Genomic DNA, 26,459 nt, shown 5'->3' on the forward strand with positions numbered 1-26,459 from the left:
ACATGCTACTGCTGTACAGCTAACTGCTATACTACTTCAGTACTAATATGACTAACACTACTTATTATGATAATAATATGGGTAGAAATGATCAGAATTAGTGGTAGTCATTCTACTTACACTGAACTATAGTGTTTTATTGAAGACTCCGAGTAAATCAGGAATATACACAGTTTCAGCAACCATTACTAGAGATCAATTTCTAATAGAGGAAGATGTATAAAGGCCTACGTCTTTTTGTGAGACTGTGTTCAACTCATCGTTTCATCCTGTGTTCTGTGAAAAGTGGGAGGCTGGGTTAGTCAAACCCGTCTCTGCTTTCGTAGATTCCCATGTCCCATTCCCACTGTCTTAGCACAGTCTCCCTCACTAGCTTTAAGCACCAGCTGTCAGAGCAGCTCACAGATTAAAGCACCTGTACATAGCCCATCTATAATTTAGCCCAAACAACTACCTCTTCTCCTACTGTATTTATTTATTTTGCTCCTTTGCACCCCATTATTTTTATTTCTACTTTGCACATTCTTCCACAAATCTACCATTCCAGTGTTTTACTTGCTATATTGTATTTACTTCGCCACCGTGGCCTTTTTTGGCCTTTAACCCCCTTATCTCACCTCATTTGCTCACACCGTATATAGACTTATTTTTCTACCGTATTATTGACTGTATGTTTGTTTTATTCCATGTGTAACTCTGTGTTGTTGTCTGTGTCAAATTGCTTTGCTTTATCTTGGCCAGGTCGCAATTGTAAATGAGAAATTGTTCTCAACTTGCCTACCTGGTTAAATAAAGGTGAAATAAAAAAAATAAAAAAATAATTACCAAAGGCAAACAGCACAGAGAACTTTCAAGAGCTGCCTGCCGCGTTACGCGAATGCAGATATGATGGTGAAGCAACAGCAGAAGAGTTCCTAGATAGAGTGTGGTGAAGGCCGGCCATGGAGGGCATTGATCCCAGAATGGGACATAAAAAGGACTGAAATCCAGTCAGTGCTGCATAGCCTACGTCTGGGAGAGAGAAGCCACCACGGCTAGTCCTAGCGGAAGTCATATCGAGTTCAGCATGAAGATGTTAGACATTTCAAATAAATCCATTTGACTCAATGTATCCAAGGCTTTTATTTATGATGTGGCTTAGAGCAAGACCCTTGTAAATATTCACACCCCTGTGCTAGGCTAATTGTCTGAAAACCCAGAGGAACCCAGAGGTTTTTCCGCAAGGAAGGGAAACTGTACAAAGTCAGTGTTAGGCTACCTATGAATAATGCACACATCATTAGAGCAGGTTTTAGTAAAGTACCTGGTCTGACACAGATTCTAACACAGTCTATATTGTGAATAATGGGTGTGTGCGAGCTAAGAAAATGTGCCAGATAAACCCAATCTGTTATGATTTGTTTGTGCGGTATAAATGAGATTCTCATTGGGTAGAACTAGAATGCAAAAACAAGCATTTCACTAATCTAGCTAAGTCAGTGCCTTGAAGTTGCAGATTTTTCATGGACTTGCAACCTGACTAGAGTCTGATGATGACAGCACAGAACAGTGTGCTTCAGGACTCAGAGTGTAGCAATGCACTTAGCATAATTGAATCAAACATAAACTAATATTGACGTAAGCGTCCTCTGAAATATCCAAATAGGATATTCCCTTGTCATTTTCCATGCAAATCATCCCGAATATGTTGAGTTTACACTACTGTACATATGCCAATTCAACTGAAGCAGTAAAGCACTGTCTAGTGCTCTGCTAATTGAATAGTCTTTGGTGGGGATCTGACTCAATTCCTATAAACCTCCATAATCATTTATCAATGACACCTCAGCAGGTGCTTCATCATGACTCCAGACCAATTTTTCCATCGTCCTCCTTATGAATACATTATGCTTGCAGCCCGTACATCTTCCTGGCCCGTCCTTGTGCGTGAACTGAGTAGAGCAGAGTATTACTTTATTAATCCCAACTTGGGAAATTGTTTTATCACAGCATTCATCATCCATAACGTATAAGGACAGGACACAATGACAGACACACAACCAAACTTAAAACATATCAAGACTCATGAAGGCACCTGCACCTTAGCATCCGCAGAAGAGCAGTCGGATTCAAGTGCTGTCTTCCATCCCTTTCTGGAGGAAAAACCTTCAAGAATGCTGTTCACAATAGGAAGACATCATAAAACAGCTCATCAATTAAAACACTTCATCAGCTCGTTAAAAAGCCTCATGTCTTTGGGTAAAAATGACCGTCTTGACCTCTCTGTGGAGCTTCTGGACAGGATGAACCTGCTACTGAAGCTGCTGCTGTGTTGCATGTTCCATGATCGTGTGTGTTTTTGCTTGCAGCTTTTTTATGAACATGTCCTGCATTGATTCCAGGCTGCAGCCAATTGCAGTGCTGGATTTCCTGTTAATTTTGTCAAACTTGTTTATGTCCTCCTTGGATAAATGATCTTTCCAGCACACAATGGCATAGCTTACTACATTCACCGCGACACTGCTGTAGAACATACAAAGCATTTTGTCACGGACATTAAGAGATCTAAGCTTCCTTTAAAAGTACAGTCTGGATTGGGCATTTTTGTAGATGCTGTGGAAGTTCTCCTTCCATTTCAGTCTGTGGAAGTTCTCCTTCCATTTCAGTTGGTTGTCCACTATTACACCCAGGTGCTTGTAAAAGTCAAGAATACCAATCTCTTCACCATTAATAAAAATAGGATTAAAAACATTAATTTATTTTTTCTCAAATCTACTACTAGCTCCTTCGCCTTCGGTACATTCATTGGCTTCACACCATTTCACAAAGGACATAGTTGTATCCATGTGATGAGCATCGGGGTGTGTCCAAAATGGAGCCCTTTTCTCTATTTGGTGCACTAATCTTAACATGGTCAAAGGTAGTGCATTAAATAGGGAATAGAGTGCCATTTTAGATGCACACCATGCTTCTCCACAAGGTGCATTATATCTGCAATAGTTATGCAATCTGTGTTTTTGGCAATCACTGTTTCATTGTATCATTGTATTTTTGTTAAACTATTAGAATTTTTTCCTTAATTTAAGCAAGGAGTAACCATTGAGACCAGGGTCTCTTTCACAAGGGAGCCCTGCATATACACTATATATACAAATGTATGTGGACACCCCTTCAAATGAGTGGATTCGACTAATTCAGCCACAGCCGTTGCTGACAGGTGTATAAAAATGATTACACAGCCATGCAATCCCCAAAGACAAACAATTGCATTAGAATGGCCTTACTGAAGAGCTCCGTGACTTTCAACGTGGCACAGTCATAGGACGTCACCTTTCCAACAAGTCAGTTCATCAAATTTTGTGCCCTGCTAGAGCTGCCCCTTGTCAAATGTAAATGCTGCTATTGTGAAGTGGAAACGTCTAAAAGCAACAACGGCTTAGCCGCCAAGTGGTAGGCCACACAAGCTCACAGAACAGGTCCTCGTTTGCAACCCTCACTGCCAAGTTCCAGAGGCAGCTCAAGAAATCTTTGTTGGGAGCTTCATGGAATGGGTTCCAATGGCCGAGTAGCCGCGCTCACAAGCCTAAGATCACCACTTCAGCTGTCGGCTGCAGTGGTGTAAAGCTCGCCGCCATTGGACTCTGGACCAGTGGAAGCGTGTTCTCTGGAGGGATGAATCACGCTTCACCATCGAGCAGTCCGACGGACGAATCTGGGTTTTGGCGGATGCCAGGAGAACGCTACCTGCCCCGATGTAGAGTGCCAAGTGTTTAGTGGAGGAGGAATAATGGTCTGGGGCTGTTTTTCATGGTTCGGGTTAGGCCCCTTAGTTCCGGTGAAGGGAAATCTTAACGCTACAGCATACAATGACATTCTGGACAATTCTGTGCTTCCAACTTTGTGGAAACAGTTTGAGGAAGGCCCTTTCCTGTTTCAGCATGACAATGTCCCCATGCACAAAACAAGCTCCATACAGAAACACCAGCACATCTAATTGTAATGTTTTGTGTAGTTGGTTCCAGCAATGAGGTGCTTTAAAGCTAAAAGCAGACTTATCAAGTTTGCTCGACACCCGAGTAACCTCAAGAGTTAAGCAACCTTGTGAATGGGTTTGGTTTCTCATGTTTTTATATTTTAACAGTGAAGTTAGGTAAGTTGGAAGCTAGTGTAGTACAGCTTTGTAAAAAATTGCATCCTATTCCCTATAGTGTACTACTTATTGGGAATCGAGTAAAGTAGTGCACTCTTTAGGGGACATAGACGCAGTGATGACCTATGGTGTGTAAACTCCATACAGTAAAGCAGTACAAAGCTTCCTGGGTGGTAAAGTAGCCAACTGCAGCCAATCTCCTGTGATTATTGGTGAGTGGATGCTGAGCTAATGGAGTTTTTGGAACCTACTCTGAAATGAACAGCCACTCTCCCACAGGGACCTATGCGTTTTTAATGAATTAGTCGATAGTCTCCAATCAATCAGACCTGAATTATAGAGGGAAATTAGAAGGATACACCCTAAATGCCGACCTCTGAGGAAAATCCATTCTGGCACGTATAGCGGTGTGGGGGAGGGAGGGAAAGGGATGCTGTTTCGACTACAGATGTATAGGAAAGCTGTTTACCTAACATGTTAAGGATGCATCAGAGGAATGGCATTAAGAGTCAATAGGAAATGCTAAATGACCGAAGCAAGTCTGACTCAACGTATAGTGTTTGTATGTGACAATAAACATATTTCTTATGTTTTTCTTCTCTGTCAAATGAAGTCATGGAATGATCTTAGTAAGAGTTGTCGTGGGGAAAGTGGGTGATGCCATCCACCCATTTCTTGGATGGAAATGTGCCACTGAGTGGATTTCTCTAGTATCACATTCCTGGTAAAGGTGCCCTTATAGTAGTGTCAGCACACAAGCAACCATCTGCAGCCTGCCACACACACACACACACACACACACACACACACACACACACACACACACACACACACACACACACACACACACACACACACACACACACACACACACACACACACACACACACACACACACACACAAAAATATATATATATATTGAGTGGTACTGGGTGACATGATTCTATTTTCCAGTCTATTTGTAGTTACTGTGGAGAGTACCAACAGCTAAGGACACTTTTAATCTCCTCCGATGAATGGAGCATGGCTGTAATTGGGATAACACAACATAACAGGGTGGGAAACAGGCATTTGAGAAGATTACGCTGGTGTCAGATTAAATGACACAGTGCACAGGTTTCATTAGCCGTCCATCAAGCTCCTCTCTTCAGTTCCAGGGGGTATTAACACACAAACCCACTGCTCCTGAGATAGAGGGGCAGGAATGTGGGGATGTGATATTCAGTCAAATCCGTTCTCGGGGTTATAGGGGAAACAAAGCAAAAAACAAATGATAATTGATTTGATATTGGATTAGATTCCTATAACCCTGTTCTAGGGGACTCAAAGTGCTGTGTACTGTAGATTACGCAACGGGAGAAATTCCAACTACCACTTAAGATGCGAAGGCTAGATTATGGAATCATAGCTCATAGGGTTAAAAACCTGTCTCCGCTGTAGCGTCAACCCTTTTTAGTGTAGCCCACAAAAGCGATTGTAAAGTTGAGTTGAGCTTCAGAGTCCCAAGGTCTAAAACTAGGGTCAGCCGCGAAGAAAGGCTTGACATCTTCAGCCTCGCCTAATTACACAGATCGAGGAAAATACACGTTTTTAGACACATAATATCATTTGACAAAAAACTGTAGCATTAAAAAAAAACAGTATGAATGATCTTCACCAGGCTTCGGTAAGCTGGGAACATTGTGTGGAGATTGTTTTGTAGTGTAAAGTGCCTGTACTTGATAGTTCAAGCACGTCCATCGGGTCGCTTCATACTGTATTGCCAAAGTGCTGCATCTTTGGCAATACAGTATGCTGGACCTATTAAAGGGAAATCAATAAGCAAATAAAACCAGGATCGTATTAAGATCCCCATTTATAGGTTAACTTTGGTCCATGCTTATTATTATTCACTATTATTCATTATTATTATCTGTCCACTTCCCTGTTTTATGTTCCCATAGTCATTATAACCACAAACTCCTAGTATCCTTTGCATACTAAACAAGTGAGCACCCATTTCACTAGACCGACCTTTGGTGAGGTGAACTTCAGTAGATGAACAGACAAACGCTGCCTCAGTTATAGTACAGCACATAAAATACTATTCTATAGTTCAATACATTTGTTTCAAGTCCAGGTCAGGAGCAAGAACACAATAGACAATTATTGTGATGCCCAGTGAAATGAACACAGGTTTCAAGGTGGATGTTTCGAAACCTCATTTATCATGTCCTTCCTTCCTGTTTGGTTGGTCCTCCCTATATGAGAGGGCAAACGTGGGCCATACCTCTATTCCTGACTTCCACTCAGAACCAATTTTTGTCTGTATATTAAGAACTGCTGCTTCGTCTCGGGACAAAGACAACATTCATTTTATAATTAGATGTTTTTACTTGACAGGATTACGCCCAGTAATCAGAGAATAGTATATATTCTTAACAGTTTGACCAGTGGGAGCCTGCTGTTTAGAGTGCTTTTCAATGGTCTTCAAGAGTCGATATGAGCCGCAGTTTTATCAGCACAGATTTTGAGTGGGAGTAGAGTTGGGGTGCTGTATGGTGGCAGATCACTGTGTTTGGTGTGGGTTTATATTGAGGACTGTATGTTGGTGTGTACAGAACATTATATGTTGTAACAGTTAGGGTTGCAAAGTGTCGTAAACTTTCCAGTAAACTTCGAAGAATTTTCCCGGAAATTTTCCATGGGAAGTTAATCCCGGAATTTTGGGAATTTTGCTTAAATTCATCAAAAAAGTTAGCTTATAGCAGTGAACCTTTTATGTGGGATACACATAAGGAAATTGTAGGTATTGTAGCATATTTTGGTTAAACTATCCCCAATTCAATGGAATTGCAACCCTCTGCATTCACAGTGCATTCTTCCATCACGTGTGCAGTGCCCTCTTCTATCTCATGTACAGCTGATTCTCAAGATCTTGCACACTAATGAGACGCTATTGAGCCCACACTACTACACTGTTTTTATTACAATACTGGGTGGGGTGAATATATTTTATTTGACACAATGTTTTGTTAACTAGTAAATAGTAGCCTAAAGCAAAGTGTATTTTTGTAACGGCTTTCTTCTGTGGACGAAGGAGAGGACCAAAGCGCGTGGTTAGTGTTCATCATGTTTAATAAAGACGATAAACATTAACACTACAAAATACAAAATAACAAATGTGATGGAAAAAAAAAACCCAGTTCTGTCTGGTGCAGACACACGAAGACATCCACCCACAAAACCCAACACAAAACAGACTACCTAAATATGGTTCCCAATCAGAGACAATGACTAACACCTGCCTCTGATTGAGAACCATATCAGGCCAAACATAGAAACGGGAAAACTAGACACACAACATAGAATGCCCACTCAGCTCATGTCCTGACCAACACTAAAACAAAGAAAACACAAAAGAACTATGGTCAGAATGTGACAGTTTTAAATAATTTCTAACTTGTTCACAATTTCTGCTAGTTAGCTTTTTCTACCATGTGGGTTTTAGCTACCATGTGGGTTTTAGCTTGCTTGAGCCTGCTAACTGAGGAGTGTTAATTCACCGGTTTCCATACATGTTTCATTTTAAAACATTTATCTTACAAAGGAGTTGTTTAATCTAACTGCTTAACTATTTATCTGTACATGGAATTGTATTCGTTTTTAAAAAACATACTTTTTGCCCCTAATCATGGAATTGTATTTTTGTCATTTTTATATATACTTTCCCCCCCTAATCTTTACAGGAAAATGCCACGGGCACTATCTGATGTGTGGAGACATTTCACTGCAGCTGTGTACATTTGCAAATACTATGGCAAATCATATGTGAAAATGCAGCAAAGATGCAAAATCATCTGACCAAGTGCATAAAGTTCCCTCAGCGCTCACAACAAGCAACCTCTGACAAAAGTCCCTCTGCTTCCATTTGAGGTGAAAATGATGGATCAGGCACCTTATCGATAGCAAAAGCTCATGGTCCTCCTGGAATCAGAAATGTTTTCAACTCAATGGAGGAACATAATCAGAAGAAATGCTGAGGAATGTCTTTGCTCGAGCTATGTATGCAACCGGTTCACCTCTGATGCTCACAGGCAATGTTTATTGGAAGAGATTTCTGAATGGTCTTCACCCAGCATACACCCCTCCAACCAGACATGCTTTATCTACTCATTTGCTGGATGCAGAGTTCAACAGAGTTCAAGTGAAGGCTCAAGAAAATCATATAGAAAGCAAACTGTATTGCAATAATCTCTGATGGGTGGTTGAATGTTTGTGGGCAAGGAATAATTAACTACATAATTTCCACCACCCAACTAGTATTCTACAATAGCACAGACACAAGGGACAACAGACACACCGGTCTCTACATTGCAGATGAGCTGAAGGCAGTCGTCAATGACCTTGGACCACAGAAGGTATTTGCACTGGTGACAGACAATGCTGTGAACATGAAGGCTGCTTGGTCTAAAGTGGAGGAGTCCTACCCTCACATCACACCCTTTGGCTGTGCTGCTCATGCATTGAATCTGCTCCTTAAGAACATCATGGCACTGAAAACAATGGATACACTCTACACGATAAACAAGGAACTGGTTAGGTATGTGAAGGTTCAAGTTATAGCAGCAATCTACCTCACCAAGCAAGAAGAATAAGAATAAGAGAAGAATAAGAGCACCACATTGAAGCTGCCCAGCAACACCCATTGGGCTGGTGTTGTCATCATGTTTGACAGTCTCCTGAAAGGGAAGGAGTCTCTCCAAGAAATGGCCTTATCACGGTCTGCCGATATGGACAGCCCCATCAAGAGGATCCTCCTGGATGATGTATTTTGGGAAAGAGTGGTAAGCAGCCAGAAACTCTTGAAACCTGCAACAGTAACCATTGCACGGATTGAGGGAGACAATGCCATCCTGTCTAATGTTCAGACTCTGCTTTGCCCTGTATTGTCCTGCCCACTTCACTGTTGCTCCAAGCAGAGGAAACTGCAGTTCTGAAATACATCAAAACGCGTGAAGACTTCTGCCTGAAGCACATACACGCCGCAGCGTACATGTTCGGCCCAAAGTATGCTGGCAAGAGCTTCCTGTCAGGTGCAGAGATCAACAAGGCCTATGGTGTCATCACTACCGTGTCTCGCCACCGTGGCCTGGATGAGGGCAAGGTTCTTGGCAATGCTACCAAATACTAATTGAGAGCTACTCAACTTCTGACCCACTGGTAATGTGATGAAAGAAAGAAATTCTGAAAGAAATCATTCTCTCTCCTATTATTTTGACATTTCACATTCTTAAAATAAAGTGATGATCCTAACTGACGTAAAACAGTGAATTTGTACTTTGATTAAATGTCAGTAATTGTGAAAAACTGTGATTAAATGTGTTTGGCTAAAGTATATGTAAACTTCAGACTTCAACTGTAGGTGCTACAGAAGTGATTTCTCTGGGGGATAATTTAGTTTCGCTCAGCAACTCACCTTGAGTAATTGAAACATGGATTACCCACAGAATGCAGGGCTGAGAGAGATACTTAATGCTTCTAGCCTTTTTAATCTGGGTTTACAAGTAATGTGTGTCTGTAATACATTGCATGACTACATTACCGTACTTCCATACACTATATATACAAAAGTATGTGGGTAATCAAATAGTGGATTTTTCTATTTCAGCCACACCCGGAGCTTACAGGTGTATAAAATCGAGCACACAGCCATGCAATCTCCATAGGGAAACATTGGCAGTAGAATGGCCTTACTGAAGAGCTCTGTCACTCAACATGGCCCCGTCATAAGATGACACCTTTTCAACAAGTCAGTTTGTCAAATGTTTGCCCTGCTAGAGCTTCCCCGGTCAACTGTAAGTGCTGTTATTGTAAAGTGGAAACATCCAGGAGCAACAACGGCTCAGCCGCAAAGTGGTAGGCCACACAAGCTCACAGAATGGGACCGACAAGTGCGAAGTGTGTTGCGCATAAAAATCGTCTGTCCTCACTACCAAGTTCCAATCTGCCTCTGGAAGCAACGTCAGCACAATAACTGTTTGTTGGGAGCTTCATGAAATGGGTTTCCATGGCCAAGCACCCACACACATGCCTAAGATCACCATGCGCAGACGATTCTGTGCTTCCAACTTTGTGGCAGCAGTTTGGGGATGGCCCTTTCCTGTTTCAGCATGACAGTGCCCCTGTGCACAAAGCGAGGTCCATACAGAAATGGTTGGTTGAGATCGGTGTGGAAGAACTTGACTGGCCTGCACAGAGCCTTGATCTCAACCCCATCGAACACCTTTGGGATGAATTGGAACGCCAACTGCGAGTCAGGCCTAATCACCCAACACCAGTGCCAAGCAAGTCCCCGCAGCGATTTTCCAACATTTAGTGGAAAGCTTTCCCAGAAGAGTGGAGGTTGTTATTGCAGTAAATGGGTGGCCCACCTTCATATTAATGCCCATGATTTTGGAATGAGATGTTTGACGTCCACATACTTTTGGTCATGTAGTACACTGGATAGGTGCAGTGAAATATGTTATTTTACAGGGTCAGTCATATTAGTACAGAGCCCCTGAAGCAAATTAGTGTTAAGTGCTTTGCTCAAGGATTTTCATCATGTCGGCTCAGGTATTTCAGACAGATTTTTCACCTTATCGGCTCAGATATTTCAGAGCTAGAGGCTGTCAGCCCAGGCAGGTCTTTACAATATTAATACTCCCAAGTCATTATGCAGTTTTATTCTCCCTAATGTATCTGTCTCAGAGCCGGCCCAATGCCTCAGTAACAGCCCAGCCTTATCATGCTACTGTACTGTACAGTACCACCACAGATAGAACAATGAGACAGATATTTCACCAGATGTATAAATGTGAAGCTTCCGCTTGGCGTTTCCACTCACTACCAAATATGGATTTTGGCTGACATTCTGCTGAATTTGTCATCAATAAAAGATTTAATCTCAATACAGTTATCTGTTCCCAACTTTCCCACTTTGCCAATGTCTTTAAAATTGCGTTGTTTAGAAGGATTGCAAAGACGAATTGAGTTATTGCACAGGTACACGTCACAGACCAGAACATGCCAATAGGATCTCGCTAGGTCATGCTTGGCCTATGGACTTGGTCTTTTACCAATAGGACTATTTTATGTATACCCGCCCTACGTCATCACAACAAAACTGATTGGCTCAAACCCATTAAGAAGGAAAGAAATTATACAAATGAACTTTTAACAAGGCACACCTGTTAATTTAAATGCATTCCATGAAGCTGGAAGAGAGAATCCCAAGAGTGTGCAAAGCTGTCATTAAGGCAAAGAGTGGCTAGTTTGAAGAATATAAAATATAAAACCTATTTTGATTTCTTTAACACTTTTTTGGTTACTACAGTCGTGGCCAAAAGTTTTGGGAATGACACAAATATTAATTTTCACAAAGTCTGCTACCTCATGATGGCAATTTGCATATGCTCCAAAATGTTATGAAGAGTGATCAAATGCAATTAATTGCAAAGTCCATCTTTGCCATGCAAATGACCTGAATCCCCAAAATACATTTCCACTGCATTTCAGCCTTGTCACAAAAGGACCAGCTGACTTCATGTCAGTGATTCACTCGTTAACACAGGTGTGAGTGTTGACGAGGACAAGGCTGTAGATCACTCTGTCATGCTGATTGAGTTTGAATAACAGACTGGAAGCTTCAAAAGGAGGGTGGTGCATGGAATCATTGTTCTTCCACTGTCAACCATGGTTACCTGCAAGGAAACATGTGCCGTCATCATTGCTTTGCAGAAAAAGGGCTTCACAGGCAAGGATATTGCTGCCAGTAAGATTGCACCTAAATCAACCATTTATCGGATCATCAAGAACTTCAAGGAGAATGGTTCAATTGTTGTGAAGATGGCTTCAGGGCACCCTAGAAAGTCCAGCAAGTGCCAGGACCGTCTCCTAAAGTTGATTCAGCTGTGGGATTGGGCCACCACCAGTACAGAGCTTGCTCAGGAATGGCAGCAGGCAGGTGTGAGTGCATCTGCACGCACAGTGAGGCAAAGACTTTTAGAGGATGACCTGGTGTCAAGAAGGGCAGCAAAGAAGCCACTTCTCTCCAGCAAAAACATCAGGGACAGACTGATATTCTGCAAAAGGTACAGGGATTGGACTGCTGAGGATTGGGGTAAGTCATTTTCTCTGATGAATCCCTTTTCGAATTGTTTGGGGCATCCAGAAAAAAAGCTTGTCCGGAGAAGACAAGGTGAGGTCTACCATCGGTCTTGTGTCATGCCAACATTAAAGCATCCTGAGACCATTCATGTGTGGAGTTGCTTCTCGGCCAAGGGAGTGGGATCACTCACAATATTTCCTAAGAACACAGCCATGAATAAAGAATGGTACCAACACATCCATCGAGAGCAACTTCTCCCAACCATCCAGGAACAGTTTGGTGAAAAACAATGCCTTTTCCAGCATGATGGAGCACCTTGCCATAAGGCAAAAGTGATACCTAAGTGGCTCGGGGAACAAAACATCAATATTTTGGGTCCAAGGCCAGGAAACTCCCTAAGACCTTAATCCCATTGAGGACTTGTGGTCAATCCTCAAGAGGCGGGTGGACAAACAAAAACCCACAAATTCTGACAAACTCCAAGCATTGATTATGCAAGAATGGGCTGCCATCAGTCAGGATGTGGCCCAGAAGTTAATTGACAGCATGCCAGGGTGGATTGCAGAGGTCTTGAAAAAGAAGGGTCAACACTACAAATATTGACTCTTTGCATCAACTTCATGTAATTGTCAATAAAAGCCTTTGACACTTATGAAATGCTTGCAATTATACTTCAGTATTCCATAGTAACATCTGACAACAATATCTAAAGACACTGAAGCAGCAAACTTTGTGGAAAGTAAAATTTGTGTCATTATCAAAACCTTTGGCCACGACTGTAAATGATTCCATGTGTTATTTCATAGTTTTGATGTCTTCACTATTAGTCTACAATGTAGAACATAGTACAAATAAAGAAAAAACGTTGAATGAGTAGGAGTGTCCAACCTTTTGACTGGTTCTGTATCTACTAGTTGACATCCAGACAAATGAATTGCATGCAGAGAAGGGAAATAACCTACTGCCTTGAGTTATAAAAACAATTAGCTAAATACATTGATGTTATTGGCGGGTAACAGGTTGGCTCTCGGGAACAATTCTATGTTTGTTGGGTTGGGTTGTGGAGAAAAATTTGTCCTGATGTTAGGCGTCGGGTGTGTCTCGGAATTGATATGGCTGGCGTGTGGCGGGTGCAGCTCTGACCCGTGCAGGACTCTACTACCATGGGATCTGCACTGCGAGCGTTATACTGCTACTGTACTGCACTACAGTACCACCACGGGACCTACACTGACAGGGATGGACCTAGGTATCAAATGCTCACTGAATGGGAACCACACCAGCTTGGCTGCCTTTACTCAGCTATCACCTGTTTGCATAGGATTCTCTCTGCTCTCACCATGTTTGCCTAGTGAAACCTTGGCCCACGCCTGATGTATGCACAGTGTGTGTGCTTGTGTTGCCATCAGGGCCATGAGTCAATTGTGAGTCAGTCCCTGGCCCGTACCATAAGTCTCACAGCACAGGGGCATGTCAGCTCAGCATGCTCCGGCCTCCACACACACACTTAATTTGATAAACCGATTGTCAAAATCCAATTTGTCATGAGCCAAAGTCGTGCTCTGAACACCATCCGTTTGCTCCAGGCTACACATATCATCACGCCCTATGATCATTAGGTACAACGACAACAAGGTAGTCTATGGTAGGGTCTATGGAAGACTTGCGCTCTACTGTAGGTCTATAGTGAACATAAAGAGAAAGCTACAAAGTTAGCATATGTAAGATAACCTGTCTTCCTGTATTACGACTGTCTGTCAGTAGAATGAATGGATGTATTGCTGAACAGACCTTGAGGATAGTGTGTACTAGATAAATCAGAGCATCTGTACCTCTTCAGGCTGTACAATAGACTGAGAGGAAAGAACAGCTAAAAAAAAACCATGTATCTTCAGTAATTATATATCAAACATGTGCCTCTGAAACTAGCTTGATAAAGAAATAAGTACTTTGGAATCCTCTTCTCTGATAATGTTAGATAAAATAGCCCCAAGGCCCTTTTTGTGTCTGGATCAAATGATGGATATTATGTTCTTTTTTTGTGAGCGTTTATTTGAGAGTAAGAGAAAGTGCACATTCTGAAGGCAAATCTGCGTTGAGTGCATGTAGAGGCTATAATGTCCATTTAACCTTTGTCCATGTTGCAGAATAATGTACAGCTTAAAAGCAGGATAGTGTTAAGTCTTTTTTGGCTGAACACAACAAACAAGTTTTCCAATTCCAAAATGTACAAACTCTACTTTTATGATGAGTAAAATAAAATAACTAGATGGTTGTGGGGCTTGCTTTAGCTCTTTAAAATATATATTTGTGGTAGCGGAAGAAGTAAAAAACAAATTGTACCTTACTATTTAAAGCAACGTCGTTACAGTTCCTTCAGAAAGTATTCACACCCATTGACATTTTCCCACATTTTGTTGTGTTACAGCCTGAATTTAAAATGTATTAAATTTAGATTTTGTGTCACTGGCCTACACACAATACCCGATAATGTGAAAGTGGAATTATGAGTTTAGAAATGTTTACCAACTAATTCAAAAAGAAATGCTGAAATGTCTTGAGTCAATAAGTATTCAACCCCTTTGTTATGGCAAGCCTAAATAAATGTAGTAAGTTAAGCTTTGCTTAACAAGTCACATATTAAATTGCATGGACTCACTCTGTGTACAATAATAGTGTTTGAATTTTAAAAATGTAATAACTACCTAATTTCTATACCCACATACAATTTTCTGTAAGGTCCCTCCGGTCCCTGCACCCCTCACTGCAACTTGCCCAAGTCTCCCCCATTTCTCCTTCACCCAAATCCAGATAGCTGAATTTCTGAAAGAGCTGCAAAATCTGGACCCCTACAAATCAGCAGGGCTAGACAATTTGGACCCTCTCTTCCTAATATGATCTACCGAAATTGTTGCAACCCCTATTACTAGCTTGTTCAACCTCTCTTTCGTATCGTCTGAGATCCCCAAAGATTGGAAAGCTGCCGTGGTCATCCCCCTCTTCAAAGGGGGAGACACTCTAGAGCCAAACTGCTACAGACCTATATCTATCCTACCCTGCCTTTCTAAGGTCTTCGACAGCCAAGTTAACAAACAGAATACCGACCATTTCGATTCCCACTGTACCTTCTCTGCTGTGCAATTTGGTTTCCGAGCTGGTCATGGGTGATGTCGCTCTTGCTGCTGGTGATTCCCTGATCCACCTCTACACAGACGACACCATTCTGTATTCTTCTGGCCCTTCTTTGGACACTGTGTTAACTAACCTCCAGACGAGTTTCAACGCCATACAACTCTCCTTCCGTCGCCTCAAACTGCACTTAAATGCAAGCAAAACTAAATACATGCTCTTCAACCGATCGCTGCCCACACCTACCCACCCAAACAGCATCACTATTCTGGACGGTTCTGACTTAGAATATGTGGACAACTACAAATACCTAGGTGTCTGGTTAGACTGTAAACTCTCCTTCCAGACTCACATTAAGCATCTCCAATCCAAAATTAAATCTAGAATCGTCTTCCTATTTCGCAACAAAGCATCCTGCACTCATGCTGCCAAACATACCATTGTAAAACTGACTATCCTACCGATCCTTGACTTCGACGATGTCATTTACGAAATAGCCTCCAACACTCTACTCAGCAAATTGGATGCAGTCTATCACAGTGCCATCCGTTTCGTCACCAAAGCCCCATATACTACCTACCCACTGCGACCTGTATACTCTCGTTGGCTGTCCCTCGCTTCATATCTGTTGTCAATCACACTGGCTACAGGTCATCTATAAGTCATTGCTAGGTAAAGCCCCACCTTATCTCAGCTCACTGGTCACCATAGCGGCACCCACCCGCAGCACACGCTCCAGCAGGTATATTTCACTGGTCACCCCCAAAGCCAATTCCTCCTTCTTCCGCCTTTCCTTCCAGTTCTCTGCTGCCAGTGACTGGAATGAACTGCAAAAATCCCTGAAGCTGGAGACTCATATCTCCCTCACTAGCTTTAAGCACCAGCTGTCAGAGCAGCTCACAGATCACTGCACCTGTACATAGCCAATCTGTAAATAGCCCATCCAACTACCTCATCACCATATTGTTATGTATTTTATTATTTTGCTCCTTTCCACCACAGTACCACTACTTGCACACTCATCTTCTGCATATCTATCACCCCAGTGTTTCATTTGCCATGCTGTAAACATTTCATCCACTATGGCCTATTTATTGCCTCAGCCCCCTTATCCTACCTCATTTGCACACACTGTATATAGACATTCTCTATTGTATTATTGACTGTATGTTTGTTTATTCCATGTATAACTCTGAGTTGTTGTTTGTGTCGCACTGCTTTGCTTTATCTTGGCCAGGTCTTCGTTGTAAATGAGAACTTGTTCTCAACTAGCCTATCTGGTTAAATAAAGGTGAAATAAAAAAAATTTTAAAGAATAACTTTAATAACTCTACCTACATGTATATATTACCTCAATAACCTTGACTAACCGGTGCCCTGCACATTGACTCTGTACCGGTAACCCCTGCTGCTCTTAATTATTTGTTACTTTTTTTATTTTTATTATAGGTCTTTTTCTTAAAACTGCATTTTTGGTTAAGGGCTTGTAAGTAAGCATTTCATTGTAAGGTCTACCTACACTTGTTGTATTCGGGCGCATGTGACAAATACAATTTGATTTGATGTGTAAAAAAAATAAAAATCAGACATTGAATATCCTTTTAAGCATGGTGAAGTTGTTAATTACACTTTGGATGGTGTATCAATAATCCCAGTCACTTCAAAGATACAGGCATCCTTCCTAACTCAGTTGCCAGAGAGGAAGGAAACAGTTACATAGTTTAATGGCTGTGATAGTTTTCCACTAAGGATGGATCAACTTCTGTCCCTCTCTGTCTGTCTCTAGCTTTCTGTACTGCCCCATGCACTCCTCTGCATGTGCTAGTATCCACAACAACAGCACCGTTTGGGCGGCTCAATGACGAAACATGAGTGAGCTGTTAATTGACATAAGCTAGCTACTTTTCGTCACTCTAAACACCAACAAACAGCACTAACTTTTTATTGGTATGCTACATATTGCAAATGTTTATAGTTATAATAAATATAAGTTTTAAAGAATTTGAAGTTAGGATAGCCTGAACATGTAAAAGTTGGTTTGATGTCTCTAGCTTGAATGGTTGAAGAGTTTCTCTTGGTGGGTTATTTTATGTTCATTTATGTAAATGTTTATAGTTACAGTTAATAAACATTTAAGAACTTGAAGTTAAGATAGTCTGAACTTGTGAAAATTGGTTTGGTGTCTCTATCTTGAACGGTTTAATAATGACTGCTGGTAAGTTATTTTATAGACATGAATATAGTTAATGACGTGACATGAGAGAGCTGTTAGCTCATGTTAGCTTTCCGTCACTCTAAACTCCGACAAACAGCTGTAACTGTTGATTGGTAGAAGATAATGACGTTCTGATTCCAGCTTTAAATAGAACAGAAGTAAACCAAGATATCCTCTAAGTTTTTGTGAGTATCCATAGCAATGGCTCCGTTTGGGCTGCTCAACTACGAGACTGAGAGAGCTGTTAGCTGGCTATCGCTAGATACTTTTCGTCACTCTAAACTCTGACAAACAGCTGTAACTTTTGATTGGAAGTAGATAATTCTGTTCTGATTTCAGATGATTTGAATACCATTTTTGTTGTTGTTTGCAAAAAGTTTTGTGGAAAATTGTTAATGCGGTTACTAAAACAGCTGTATCGGTAGATTGTTAGCAGCTAATTTTGTTCCGATTTGAATAGCAGAGAAGCAGAGGAATATTGCACATCCTCTCACGTTTTGACTAACTGGTTGCAAAAGGGGTCAAATTAGCTGATTTTTGTCAAAAGTTGCTTTGTTCCCAGTGAATGGAATGTTAGGAAATCTGGGAGTTTAATGTTTAGAATGTTGAAATCCCATGAAAGTGAATGAAGAGGGCCAAAAAAGTATAAAATATATTTTAAAAAGTTGCACGCAAGCACACTGGTCCTGACCACTCTGCACATTTTAAAGTTGGAATTATGTTACTAGCTTAAACAGTATAAGAGGAGTACCGTTCCAAATAATAATAATAGGAAGTATGACAAAGATTTAATGTGGGGACACTTGCTTCACAAGCCCCATTAATTACATTCTATGGAATGTTTACCTTATTGCATCAGCCTACTCAATATTCAGTTTTGTCAAGTTTACTATGTTGCGCTTGCCTTAGCACTACTAACACAGGAGTGTACACTGAGCAGAGGTAAGGCAAGACTAACCGAATGAAAAATATCCAAGAAAATTACCAGGCTACATCACTCTTATCCCCATGGCGACAGGGTGTCTACCTAAACGGCAGTACATCCATGCAGCTGTGCTCTGAGGATTTACACTGACAGACACCACACTAGCAGAGCACAGTACTCAGTACTCTGTCAATCACCACATGTGTAAGCTTTTAATGCTATGCAGACACTGGGACTGTAGGATAATGTAAATATAAGTAGTCCCTGTCCCATGGTGACGTCGTCCTGCTCTCCTTCCCCCTCTGTCAACGCATCACTGCTCGACTTTATAGACGGGTTAGCTGACAACATCAACGAAGCGATGCGCACGATTCAATGGGGAAGAACTCCATGTGTTGTTGTAATTAAATCTGGATGGCCAGATTGCTAGCAATGACAGGAAGCTTCCATGTGGAGAATTGCAGGTTGCTCAATTGATCTAGTTTTATGTTGTTCTTGATACCATCTTATTATTAGATGTTTTGGCTGATGTCATGTCTTCGGTAATATGGCAAAAATGCGCTAGCTAGCTAGCTAACACACAACTGTGACAATGGATTTGAGCGCCAACAAGTGCTCATTGTCCAAATTCATTTATGTTTTCGTTAAACATTGAACACTAAATGTAGTTTACATGTTGTCAACAATCTACAGTAAGTCTGTTTTGTCCCATAGCTCTGCACGCGTCGGTTTTGTTGCTAAACAACCAACCCATCTATGGGGTGGGAGGAGGGGAAACCGGGGAGTGTTTGAACCATCATGAAGCTGCATACAGTTATTGTACACTAACCCAATCATGTATAGGATGCAGAAAGTTGAATGCAGAAACTGGGCCAAGAAGCAGATGTGTCAGTATTATCTGAGACATTTCATAAGAGAAAGAGAAATATGTATAGTGTGGTAGATATGTATGTATGGTGTATTCCATGGATGGTATGGAAGGTATTGTTACAGTATGCCATGGTTCTTGCGAGAAATAGCAAATCAACACCAGGTTGAGAAATGTGGCTTCTAAAAAGAAATCCGTCTGGGAAACCTATAATATCTATCCAGTCATTTGGATTTGTTGTCAAGGTGTGTTTACTGTATGTATGTATTATCAATTTGTCTTCATTATCACCATGGTGACAGGCTTATGGACAGGCTGATGGAGAGAGAGAGAAAGACAGAGTTCCTCCTACAGTGTGTCTGGTTGAAGGATGCATGTTTGAGTGTGAGGTACCATTACCATCTTGATGTTCTGTTTGTAGTTTATACTTGTTCCCTTGCTCGATACTCATCAATCTCTATGACTTAAGGTAATTTAAAAAGTAGAAGGATATATAATTGAAAATGCTTTACCTCAGCGAGATGTTCTGACCTCTAACGAAGAGCACTGTGACAATAATGGTATTGTTGTATTTTCTTTGAAAATAATCCTAATTTAGATTCTAAAACCAAAGAACTGGCACCATGCAACCACACACTCTCCCTTCCCCGCCCACATGCTTTTTCTCTTCCCACTCGCGGACCTGTGAACACTGCGAAGTCTCATTTAAACACACTAAGTCGTGCACGCAAGCACACTTACACACACACACATACAACAATGCAAGGACACACACGCACACACACTAAGAGTTATTGTACACACAAGTATCTAAGGCAGTCTCTTTCTTTCTCTCTTACACACACACACACACACACGCACACACGCACACAAACACACAGTATCCTACATCTGCCCACACACAAATAGTACAAAGAGATGCCTGGAGAAATCGTCTTCTGATGTGCCAACTACCATAAATCCTCATCGCTTACGAAACACACAGTTCAACAGATCACTCGGAGTTCTAACCTTCTCTGTATCCCTACATGTCTGTATCCCTACATGTCTGTATCCCTACATGTCTGTATCCCTACATGTCTGTATCCCTACATGTCTGTATCCCTACATGTCTGTATCCCTACATGTCTGTATCCCTACATGTCTGTATCCCTACATGTCTGTATCCCTACATGTCTGTATCCCTACATGTCTGTATCCCTACATGTCTGTACTGTACAACATGCCATGTCTTTATCCCTATTGGGATGTCTAGTTGTTGTCCCTACATGTAGTTTATAGACCAGGTCATTTATGGTATAAAGTTCCATGTACATGTCTGTGTCTGTTCTACAACATACCCACAACCATGGTGACACATCAATGGAGACTTAAAAGAAGAAAAACTGTCCTTTCTACTCTTTCTGGGATGTACCATTTACTAATTGTTGATTCAAATGGGATTCATTGCTTGTGTTTTTCATATTTTCCTCAGACAACTGTGTTTATTTTGTAGACTTTTGTAGACTAGGTCATTTATGTTATAAAGTTCTTCAGGGGTAACTAGTCTAGTGTCTACAGGGTTCTGTAATTGCAGGGTAATAGTAATTGCAGGGTAATAGTTTGCAGGGTAATAGTAATTTACCCACAACCACCTGGTGACACATCAATGGAGACTAATAGTAAGAAGAAAAACAGGGTAATAGTCCTTTCTAATCTTTCTATTGTGCACCATTTAGTAATTGCACTGATTAAAATTCTTGGATAATAGTAATTGCAGGGGGTATTCATTCATGCAGGGTAATAGTAATTGTAATTTTCATAATTTTCCTCAGAGCAGCCTACTGTGCCTCTGTCAGAATAGGAGTGTTGTAATTATCTATTTGCAGGGTAATAGTAATTGCAGGGATAATAGTAATTGCAGGATAATAGTAATTCAGGGTAATAGTAATTCAGGGATAATTGAATAGTAATTGTAATAGTAATTGCAGGGTAATAGTAATTGCAGGTAATAGTAATTGCAGGGTAATAGTAATTGCAGGGTAATAGTAATTGCAGGGTAATAGTAATTGCAGGGTAATAGTAATTGCAGGGTAATAGTAATAATAGCAGGGTAATAGTAATTGCAGGGTAATAGTAATTGCAGGGTAATAGTAATTGCAGGGTAATAGTAATTGCAGGATAATAGTAATTGCAGGGTAATAGTAATTGCAGGGTAATAGTAATTGCAGGGTAATAGTAATTGCAGGGTAATAGTAATTGCAGGGTAATAGTAATTGCAGGGTAATAGTAATTGCAGGGTAATAGTAATTGCAGTAATAGGTAATAGTAATTGCAGGGTAATAGTAATTGCAGGGTAATAGTAATTGTAATAGTAATTGCAGGGTAATAGTAATTGCAGGGTAATAGTAATTGCAGGGTAATAGTAATTGCAGGGTAATAGTAATTGCAGGGTAATAGTAATTGCAGGGTAATAGTAATTGCAGGGTAATAGTAATTGCAGGGTAATAGTAATTGCAGGGTAATAGTAATTGCAGGGTAATAGTAATTGCAGGGTAATAGTAATTGCAGGGTAATAGTAATTGCCAATCGGAGACGGAGGTTCACAGATCTGAAAGGATTTGATTGGTAAGAGATAATGGTGGAGGAACTCCACTTAGCCTGTGGGAGAGGTGGAGTCATCATCTTTCTTGCTTATTCCTATCCATTCGTTTCAGATCTGTGAACACCAAAGGGTTAGAAGACGGGGCTAGGGACTGAAGGAAACAAGCCAGAAGTCTGAAAGATTGAGGTCAAGGCTGTCCATTGTTTTGCTTGCAGGACCAGTGAGAGATTACATTTTGATGACGAGCTCTATACCTCAGTCTTTCTGAAAAGGCGTCATACCAGATAACTTTTCTGAGGAAAAAACAGTTGGAAATAAAGTACCTCCCACTTTTTATCTTCAAGGATTTTGCACTGTAGCAAATGAAAAGCTCTCCTTTTGTTTATTTTCTTTTCATGGCCTGAAGACTACAATTATAAAAAACATTATTCAGCCTTTTCTTAAGAAGTATCCTTGATGCAGCTTTGAATTACACTGACTGCCACACGTCAGCTTTGTCATTTTCTATTACTTCGGTATTTGCAGTGTTATTAATTGTTTTGATTGGTTAAAGTTCAATAGATTTGATGTGTGCTTAAATCTCACCCCTCTCCTTCTCTCTCTCTCTCTCTCTCTCTCTCTCTCTCTCTCTCTCTCTCTCTCTCTCTCTCTCTCTCTCTCTCTCTCTCCCTATCTCTCAGGCAGAGGAGGCTAAGGTTTGCGTGCATGCACGGCACACATCCTTTCTCTCTCTCTTTATCTCTCTCTCAATCTCTCTTTTTCTCTCTCCCACACTAACGCCCTTTGATAAGGTTTACGTGTCATGGGTTCTGTCATGCAAATGCTTTATTCTCTTAACTCTGTCTCTTAAATATTCTCTTTGATGATGCTAATGTGTAGAAGCGAGTCAGACACCGGCTCAATCGCGTGTTTAAAGACGTGTCGGGCGTCCTGTATCGCCACCTCAGCCTCGGCTAATGAGCGCTCCGGAACCGCTCCGCTCCAAATACCTCTCTCTACACCCGCTGTTTCTCCCACTCTCTCACTGTCTGCTTTCTCTTTAATTGTCATCTGTGTTCGCGAAAAAGACTTACCGCTAACTCATACTAACTTGATGCTCGAATTCCCTTTACTTAAGTAGAACCTAGTGTTGACGTCGATTAAGAGATGTATTAATATATGATTGTCTTGGATATTCCTTGTTCTATTGTTTAGGAAGCCATGTTGGGGATTTACCTATTTATTTATTTTTATTTCACCTTTATTTAACCAGCTAGGCTAGTTTGCAACTGCGACCTGGCCAAGATAAAGCAGAGCAGTTCGACACATACAACAACACAGAGTTACACATGGAATAAACAAAACATAGAGTCAATAATACAGTAGAAAAAAGTCTATATACAGTGAATGCAAATGAGATAAGATAAGGGAGTTAAGGCAATGAATAGGCCATGGTGGCGAAGTGATTACAATATAGCAATTAAACACGGGAATGGTAGATGTGCAGAAGATGAATGTGTAAGTAGAGATACTGGGGTGCGAAGGAGCAAGATAAATAAATAAATACAGTATGGGGATGAGGTAGTTGGATGGGCTGTTTACAGATGGGCTATGTACAGGTGCAATGATCTGTGAGCTGCTCAGACAGCTGGTGCTTAAAGCTAGTGAGGGAGATATGAGTCTCCAGCTTCAGTGATTTTTGCAGTTCGTTCCAGTCATAGGCAGTTGGGGGTGACCAGAGAGATATACCTGCTGAAGTGCGTGCTATGAGTGGGTGCTGCTATGGTGACCAGTGAGCTGAGATAAGGCGGGGCCAGCCAACGAGAGTGTACAGGTCGCAGTGGTGGGTAGTATATGAGGCTTTGGTGACAAAACGGATGGCACTGTGATAGACTGCATCCAATTTGTTGAGTAGAGTGTTGGAGGCTATTTTGTAAATGACATCGCCGAAGTCGAGGATCAGTAGGATGGTCAGTTTTACGAGGGTATGTTTGGCAGCATAAGTGAAGGACTCTTTGTTGCGAAATAGGAAGCCGATTCTAGATGTAATTTTTGATTGGAGATGCTTAGTGTGAGTCTGAAAGGAGAGTTTACAGACTAACCAGACACCGAGGTATTTGTAGTTATCCACATAGTCGGAGCCATCCAGAGTAGTGATGCTGGACGGGCGGGCGTGTGCGGGCAGTGATTGGTTGAAGAGCATGCATTTAGTTGTACTTGCACTTAAGAGCAGTTGGAGGCCACAGAAGGAGAGTTATATGGCATTGAAGCTCGTCTGGAGGTTAGTTAACACAGTGTTCAAAAAAGGGCCAGAAGTATACAGAATGGTGTAGTCTGCGTAGAGATGGATCAGAGAATCACCAGCAGCAAGAGCGACATCATTGATGTATACAGAGAAGAGAGTCGGCCCGAGAATTGAACCCTGTGGCACCCCCATAGAGAACTCTCATACTGAACTCTGTCAGAGAAGTAGTTGGCGAACCAGGCAAGGCAATCATTTGAGAAACCAAGGCTGTTGAGTCTGCCAATAAGAATGTGGTGATTGACAGAGTCAAAGGCCTTGGCCAGGTCGATGAATACGGCTGCACAGTAATGTCTCTTATCGATGGCGGTTATATAATTTAGGACCTTGAGCGTGGCTGAGGTGCACCCATGACCAGCTCTGAAACCAGATTGCATAGCGGAGAAGGTACGGTGGGATTTGAAATTGTCTGTAATCTGTTTGTTAACTTGGCTTTTGAAGACCTTAGAAAGGCAGGGTAGGATAGATATAGGTCTGTAGCAGTTTGGCTCTAGAGTGTCTCTGAAGAGGGGGATGACCGCTGCAGCTTTCCAATCTTTGGGAATCTCAGACGATACGAAAGAGAGGTTGAAAAGGCTAGTGATGCCTCCCGGGTGGCGCAGTGGTTAAGCTTTTCCATCAGAGACTCTGGGTTCGCGCCCAGGCTCTGTCGTAACCGGCCGCGACCGGGAGGTCCATGGGGCGATGCACAATTGGCCGAGCGTCGTCCGGGTTAGGGAGGGCTTGGTCGGTAGGGATGTCCTTGTCTCATCGCGCACCAGCGACTCCTGTGGCGGGCCGGGCGCAGTGCGCGCTAACCAAGGCTGCCAGGTGCACGGTGTTTCCTCCGACACATTGGTGCGGCTGGCTTCCGGGTTGGATGCACACTGTGTTAAGAAGCAGTGCGGCTAGGTTGGGTTGTGTATCGGAGGACGCATGACTTTCAACCTTCGTCTCTCCCGAACCCGTACGGGAGTTGTAGCGATGAGACAAGATAGTAGCTACTACAATAATTGGACACCACAAAATTGGGGAGAAAAAGGGGTAAAACATTTTAAAAAGGCTAGTGATAGGGGTTGCAACTATTTCAGGCAGATAATTTTAGAAAGAGAGGGTCAGATTGTCTAGCCCGGCTGATTTGTAGGGGTCCAGATTTTGCAGCTCTTTTAGAACATCAGCTATCTGGATTTGGGTGAAGGAGAAATGGGGAGGCTTGGGCGAGTTGCTGTGGGGAGTGCAGGGCTGTTGATCGGGGTAGGGGTAGCCAGGTGGAATGCTACTGATGGGATGAGGTCAATATCCTTCCAGGATACCCGGGCCAGGTCGATTAGATAGGCCTGCTCGCTGAAGTGTTTTAGGGAGCATTTGACAGTGATGAGGGGTGGTCGTTTGACCGCGACCCATTACGGGTGCAGGCAATGAGGCAGTGATCAATGAGATCTTGGTTGAAAACAGCAGAGGTGTATTTGGAGGGCAAGTAGGTTAGGATGATATCTATGAGGGTGCCCGTGTTTACGGATTTGGGGTTGTACCTGGTGGGTTCATTGATAATTTGTGTGAGATTGAGGGCATCAAGCTTAGATTGTAGGAAGGCCGGGGTGTTAAGCATGTCCCAGTTTAGGTCACCTAGCAGCATGAGCTCTAAAGATAGATGGGGGGAAATTAGTTCACATATGGTTTCAAGGGCACAGCTGGGGGCAGAGGGTGGTCTATAGCAAGCGGCAACGGTGAAAGACTTGTTTCTGGAAAGGTGGATGTTTAAAAGTAGAAGCTCGAATTGTTTGGATAGTAAGACAGAATGCTGCAGGCTATCTCTGCAGTAGATTGCAACACCGCCACCTTTGGCAGTTCTATCTTGTCGGAAAATGTTATAGTTAGGGATGGAAATTTCAGGGGTTTTGGTAGTCTTCCTGAGCCAGGATTCAGACACGGCTAAGACATCCGGGTTAGCAGAGTGTGCTAGGGCAGTGAATTAAACACATTTTAGGAGGAGGCTTCTAATTTTAACATGCATGAAACCAAGGCTTTTACGGTTACAGAAGTCAACAAATGATAGCGCCTGGGGAATTGGAGTGGAGCTAGGCACTGCAGGGCCTGGATTAACCTCCACATCACCAGAGGAGCAGAGGAGGAGTGGGATAAAGGCTAAAAGAACTGGTTGCCTAGTACGTTCGGAAAAGGAGCAGATTTCTGGGCACGGTAGAATAGATTCAAGGC

At 41.9% G+C, this 26,459-nt stretch overlaps 1 protein-coding gene across 4 annotated transcripts in view; it reads left to right on the forward strand.

Annotated features, from left to right (window-relative positions):
* LOC124011412 (beta-1,3-galactosyltransferase 1-like) overlaps positions 1 to 26,459 on the forward strand; it is a 126,632-nt gene that overhangs the window by 72,897 nt on the left and 27,276 nt on the right. The window lies entirely within an intron of this gene.

The sequence above is a fragment of the Oncorhynchus gorbuscha genome, linkage group LG23 (assembly GCF_021184085.1).
Source record: "Oncorhynchus gorbuscha isolate QuinsamMale2020 ecotype Even-year linkage group LG23, OgorEven_v1.0, whole genome shotgun sequence".
Taxonomy (NCBI): Eukaryota; Metazoa; Chordata; class Actinopteri; order Salmoniformes; family Salmonidae; genus Oncorhynchus; species Oncorhynchus gorbuscha.